Source organism: Tupaia chinensis, unplaced genomic scaffold (assembly GCF_000334495.1).
Source record: "Tupaia chinensis unplaced genomic scaffold, TupChi_1.0 Scaffold149184_1, whole genome shotgun sequence".
NCBI classification, from domain to species: Eukaryota; Metazoa; Chordata; class Mammalia; order Scandentia; family Tupaiidae; genus Tupaia; species Tupaia belangeri.
The window spans coordinates 623011-629816 of NW_006209032.1; the positions used below are offsets into that span (position 1 = coordinate 623011).

The window sequence follows — 6806 nt, forward strand, 5'->3', positions numbered from 1 at the left end:
CTTCTTCGGAGAGCTATTGATGTAAGTCTTGGGCCGATTTTTGATGTGCTTGCTTGTTTTGTCGTTGTTGTTGAATTGTGGGACTTTTCTGTATATTCTGGATATCAATCCCTTATCTGATAGATGATTTGCACATATTTTCTCCCATTCTGTAGGTTGTCTTTTTTTTTTTTAACTTCTACATTGATAGTGTCTTTTGATGCACACAGCGGTGAGATTTTCATGAAGTCTAATTTATCTGTTTTCTTTTGTTGTGTGTACCTTTGGTGTCATATCCAAGAAATCAGTGCCAAATCCAATGTCATAAAGCTTTTCCCCTGTATATGACGTGAGGTGAGGGTCCAACCTCCTTCTTTTGCATGTGAATATGCAACTTTCCCAGTACCATTCGTACTTTCCCCATTGAATAATCTTTACTTCTACCTTCCAGAATCCTTGAGTGACATCTGGAGATCCCACCAGGCCCAAGAGGATCTGCATGCCCTCTGGTCCTGGTTCCTGGTACCTTGGCCCCCTGGACCTGTCTTGTTCCTAGTACCACACATGGACCAAGCATGGTCCCCCTTAGGCCTTCCCCTCTTTCACTTGTCACTTGACAAGTTCAAGTCTAAAATTCTATAGCCTAATTTCCCCTCCTTGGAGAAGCCCCAAGAGTCTTGTTATAGCATTACAATCCCTCTTTCCTCCTAGGTCCCCTTAGCCCTGACCCCAGGTGTGATTGTATGTTCGTTTGTGTGGTTACTGTTAGAAGGGCTGTTTCCTGCCCTGGCCCAAAGCCTCCATAGGGCCGAACAGCATGCCTGCTTCACTTCTGCCTGTTTTTCCAGTGTCTAGAATAGTTCTCAGCTCATCATAAGGAGTCGGGGAACATTTGTGACCCAGCAACAGTGGCACAGGTGATAGGCACAGGTGTGATGCTGGAGCCAAGGTTTAGATCTTAGCTGGCTGGAAGGCTGGAGGGAGAATCCCAGTGTGGTAAAACCCTGCTGGGGGTCTATCTCATTCTATCTGATGAAAAAACAAATAAAGAAGCTTTAATAAAAAAATCTGTGGAGGGGACCAGCAAGTGGCATGGACGTTAAGATGGTTGGATCCCACATGGCTGATCGACTGCAGTTCAAGTCCTGGAATCAGCAGCTTGAAAATCATGCCAAGTGCATGTGCATACATGTCCAAAAGCCCTAGAGGAGAGTGGAGGAGAAGGAACTGCAGCATGCCAGAAATTACCCTGGGAGGTCATTTCTCACGTTCCCGCTCTGTCTCTCTTTCTGCTTGTCTTTCTCCGGTAAGCACATGTGCCCTATATAGCAAACAGACAAACAAAAATCTGTGGCGAGAAGGAAGGACAATGAGGAGGAAAGAGCCACCCTCTGACTGAGTGAGACAGATAGACCTAAGCTGACCAAAGGCTGGATGAAATCAATGGTACCAAAACCAACAGGTCACCGGCAGTAGCTGGCTACTTAACCAAGACTGCTCTTTCTCTGCCTTGTCCTGCCCTCACCTCTATCACCTCCCTTTTCCGCCTCTCCTACCTCGTGCCTTCCTTCTGCTCCCAATTTACTTATTTCTCTTTTTCGCTACCATGAGTACTCCGTTCTCCTTCCATTCTGTTTCCTTTGCCCTCACATGTGAAAGCAAGTGTTTTAGGAGTGGAATTTCATACTTCCTGTTCCGACTGAGTCATGCACGCAGCCTTAGCCGACCTGCTAGCCCTCTCCTGCGCTAACGGGTGGAGACCTACTCCTGTTGTCTCCAGCATGAAGCGACTCCTATTCCAGCATGGTTGTCTTTCCGTCTTGTCCTCAGAGGCTCTGGCCTCCACCCCGCTGTGGCCAAAGGTCCTGTCCCCTAGGAACACAGCAGCAGGGGAGGGCAGGCTGGCCCCTGTGCAGACACCTCCTCCTGGACCTGGGAAGGAGGAGGACACGTTTGCCTTTCCTCTCCTCCTCTCCACCTTTGCCAGGTCAGCCTCATGTCCTTCTAACACCTGCTCCCCTTCCTCTCTGGCCCGGGCCACAGAGTAGCCAGGAAGGAACAGAGGGGAGGGGCCGGGCTGCTGGCTACAGTGGAGGGAGCTGCGCTGAACTCACAGCACCACCCCCGGGCCATCTGGTGCCCTGGGCCTTGCCGGAAAGGAGTGGGATGCAGGCAGTAGAGGGAGAGGCTCGGAGCAACCGCATCGTTTCCCTCCCTTCCCCACGCCACCCACCCTCAGTAACTGCCTGGGCTCAAGGCTTGCCAGTGGGGTAAAGGCAGGGGTGTGGTGGGCTAAGCGGAATCCAGACCTTGGAACAGAAGGAAGACCACGCTCACTCTTCTGACTAGGACAGGGGGTGGCAGGCAGATGGGCTGCCTGGGCCAGGAAGGCTGGGGATGGGGTGGCAGCCCTGGTGCAGAGGGTGGCCTCCCAGTGCAGGCTGCAGCCCCACTTTAGGTGGCGCTCTGCAAGGCTCCACCTGATGTGGCTGAAAGCAGGGCCGTGCTCTCGTCAGCCCGCACACACTCACTGCTGTGCTGCCATTCCAGGTGAGGACAGGCTCACATCAGAGGAGTATGGGGTCGGGACGTGCAGTGGGAGTTTCTCTGAGTGGGGAAGGCAGCCTCTGAGAGGTGGGCCATGCCTGCCTGGACACTGCTCAGTCCCCAGCATCAGCTCCCTCCCTCCCCCCTGTGCACCCCGACCTTACCTGCCCATCCTCCAGCCCACCAGCCCATGCCCACGCCTTGTCTCCTACCCCAGTTGCCAGAACGGAGTCCTGGCAAGGGCAGCATGGTCCCCCTGCTGGTGGAGAAAGGGGTGGCAAGTTGAATACCAGCTGGAAGATTGGCGCCAAGTGGCTAACAGGACCAAGAGGGCATGAGGTACCAGCAAAGCCACTGAAGCCAGTCCGTGGCTCCCACTTCTCCAGAAAAATCTGACATTCAAGGAGTTGAAAGTACTTGTCCAAAAAGCACACTAACATCTCTGGCCTCCCAGGATCAGTGCGTTGTCAGAAATAGGGCCTCTTGTGGGTGCTAAGAAATGTTCAGACCCAAGAGGAAACCACGACGTCTTTTGCTGTGCTTTCGAAGAGGTTAAGTTTCTCACCTGCCCTGAGCTACCCGGACAGGGGACAGCCAGGAAGAAGCGGCCTCCACAGACGAGGGACAGCCCTGTTCGCTCTGCACCAGCCTCAGCCTGAGCAGAAATGGACTATGGATGGGGAGAACCAGGCTGGGAGTCCCGGGGGGAGAAGACTGGAGACTGAGCCATTGGTTCCGTCTCTCGCACTCTAGACGGACCCTGATGAAGCCAAATCTCCCCATGGCTCAGTCTGATCATTCACATAAGGGGTGTGCTGGGCTCCTTCCCTGTTTCCAGTTTCTGGTTTCTGTGCGGCCTCAGAGAGCTCCAGGCACTCGACAACCAGTACTGCTGGGCAGGCTCCGTCTCTCCAGGGCCCCAGGAGTAGGCCTGGGCGCTGGCACTGGTGCTGGAGGGAGAGCAGGTCTGTGTGAGCGCAGCAGCAGACAGCAGCCCTGGGCTGCTATCAGGAGAAGCAGGGTGGGGACTCCAGCTCTGGGACTGGCTCCTGGCCTGGTGGGGCTGCCTGGCCTACCCTGCGGCTCTCATCTCAGCCCCGCTCTGCACTTTCTGCAGCACGCGGCCGCAGCAGCCAGGCCCCCACAGACCCACGAGACCCGAAAGCAGAAGCGCTGAGTCCTGCCGACTAGCGCCCAGCATTGCACGTGTCCCCATGGGCCATTCAGCACAGCATTCGGTCACACGGGGAATCTGCACAGTGACTTGTCCTGCAGACCAGCCAGTGAGCCTCTGCTCGTGACACACATGACAGAAGCTCCATTTCCCATGGCTGTATTTCCAGAGGTTGAACTGCAGCTGCATTCGTCGTCTCAGAGAGGCCCCGACGCCCTCCGTGTCACCCAGGCGGCCCTCGTCCCTTTCTGGACTGCTATCCGCCACCCTCATGGGAAGCTGAGGGGCGCTGCCTCCTGCTGGCAGGCACGGGGCTTGGCATTACCGCAGGCACAGTGCTGGTGTGCTCCCCAGCCCATGGGGCCAGGGTGTGCCCTGGGACCTGCATCTGCTGGGGCCCGCAGTACCCTTATCCTTTTCTACTCTAATGGGGCCGCTCCCAGAAAGTGAAAAACTGAGGAAGGAAACGAGTGACCCCCTGCCACCTGGATACTTCTGATTTCAGCCCCCTGCATGCCCTGAACCTCAGGCCAGGCAGGAGCTGAGCCCAGACGCACCAGGGCAACCCTAGAAACAGCCTTCTTGGCTGACATAATGTCAAGCTGGAGGCGGCCAGACGGATGTGGTCTGACCAGGAGGGACCTAACAGCAGGTGCGTGGGCAAAACCGGCAAACCTGCTTTCTCATCACGAGAACGCACAGCCGGGGTGGGGGGTGAATGTGCTCTAGCAAAGTGACAAAGGTCAGTCGCACCGGCTCGAGGATGACGCCTTACACCCCTCGGGAAAATGTGCTTGTTTTCTCTTGACAAGAATACCACTGGCAACTAATCTGGAGAAGTAATGGTTCTGTCTGAACATCCAGCAGAAAGCGACATCCACAGCATTTCCTCAGACTGGGTGCCATGGAACCGCAGCCCCATGGCACAGCGGTAACACGCTGCTCATGTGAAGCTGGATCCCACATGGCAAGCACAGTTCGAATCCTAGCCCTGTCAGCCTGAAACACACCAGGCACACGTGAGCCCAAGATACAGCAGGCTGAAGAATTGGAGGAAGGGGATTGAGGGGTGACCAGAGCCTGTGGGGGGGGTGCTCCTTCCTCTCATGTGTGCACATACACTCTCTCAGAAATAAAGAAAAGATGGGCCAGCAGGTGGCAAAGTGGTTAAAGCACTGGACTCCCACATGGCCAAACGCAGTTTGAGTCCCGGACCTGGAGTCTTGAAATTCATGGCAGGTGTGCGTGTGTGCACACCCAAAAATCCTGAGAGGAAAATGGAGGAGAAGGGATTGCAGCATGGCCATGCCCCCTGGGGGGCAATTTCTCATTCCTCTCTGCCTCTGCCTGATAACAAAAATCTCTCTAAAAAAAAGAAAAGAAAAGAGAAGAATGTCTGGGAAAGTTCCTTGGCACTTTGGCTCTGGATCCCCAGAACTAAACCTTCGGAAAGGTTACCCCTGTAACCTGTCTTAGAGCTCCGTGGTGTCCCTCAGGATGCTGAAGGCCATAGCAGAGCCTTCAGTTTGTCCAGCCCTGCTTTGGTCTGAAGAACTTGGCCAAGAGGCCTGCTCTTCACCAAATACCAAGAATCTGCAGTAAGGCTGAGGCCCCTTTGCTTCCTGGCCCTGAGGCTGGGCTCCCCTCCGGCATGAAAATGCAGATGGACTAAGTGTCTCTAAGGTCCTCCTCCTCCGCTGTTTTCCCAGGCCCAGCTAGAGGCTGGTCCCTTTCCCTTCTCACCATCCTGGAGGCAGAGACTGCAGCTTAGTGAGGGCTCCCCCCATGGTCTCCACACACCCCACCCAGAACCGCCCTGGTGCTGCAGCTCAGATGAGCATTTCGGGGGAGCTGGAACCCAGAGGGGCAAGGCCGGCACAAGGGGGGCTGTGTCCCATGGCATCACAGGCCACCTGCCATACCTCCATGTTCCCGGGACACCAGGTGCTTCGGGCCCCTGGCCGGCCCAGACACACAGGTAAGCCTGCCGGGCCTGAATCGCGCTGTTTTAAACACTGCACGGCGAATACTTACCTAACTGATCGGTGCACGGCCGGCCGTTGCTAATCACAGAGGCAGTCATCACGAGCGAGCCGCCTCCTCAGGAAGCCCCCACACTCCAGGAGTGACTCCAAATGCACTGAGTCATCTCCCCACCGACAGCGCCTTCCTCGGAATCTCACACTTACCTCTCGCAAACCACACGTCCCACGCCCACAGCACCTCGTGGCATATATAGACCCTGACCTGCGAACAGCTATTCTCGCTTCTCCCCACTCCCACACGGTCCAAACGGGCCCGGCTGCCGATGGACCTGGAGGCTGCCACGCCCTCCCCCACAGTCAGCCACTCTCCATCCTGTCCGGGGCAGAGTCTTGAGGGAGAACCAGAGATTTGGGTGGGCTTCCCTGGAGGGGCAGGAGGAAGCCAGGAAACCTACCCAGTTCACTTGGAATGCATGGCCCCAGCTCAGCCCAGATGTTGGAGCACCCAGCCTGCCAGTCACTAAAGACAGCCTCCAGGTGTTTGGCCAGGCACCCACACGCTCTCACCCTTCTGAGCAAAGCCAGGAAGAGGCTGAAGACCTGGAGTCCCTGCGGTGCCCCCAGTGGGGTGCAGGGCTGTTTCCCCATGTGCATGCTTGGCCCTCTGCCTTGGTCTCTGCTTTGCTCCAAGGTCATTGCTTTGAGGATGAGCCCCTGCCCTCTGGGCCTGAGGGCCCAGCTCACTGGACTCGAAGCCCAGAGGAACTGCCCAGAGCCCAGATGGAAGGCAGATTCCTGCCTCCCCTACAACCTCGCTCCCCTCACTGGCATACCCCTCTAGGGCCAGTGATCAAGGAGCGAGGCAGGCCTGGGGCAGAGAGACCTGCCTCCCTACAGGGTCTCCAGCTGCTCAGGGCCTCTCCAGATGAGCGCCAATTGGAAAAAGTTGTTCATAAGCCCATCTTCGGCCCTCTCCAAGACCATTTTTCCAGGCCAAACTTGGACCGGCTAAGAAAACATCCCCAGTCCCCCAGGGAATCAGAGACCAGCCTTAGTCTCTGCTGCCACGTTTTGGAGCCAGGACGGCCCTCCCCCCAGGGAGGACACAGGGAAATACACAG

General features: G+C 56.1%; 1 protein-coding gene across 1 annotated transcript in view; it reads right to left on the bottom strand.

Moving 5' to 3' along the window:
• The window catches only part of BSN (bassoon presynaptic cytomatrix protein), a 70343-nt gene that overhangs the window by 45194 nt on the left and 18343 nt on the right, over window positions 1-6806 (bottom strand).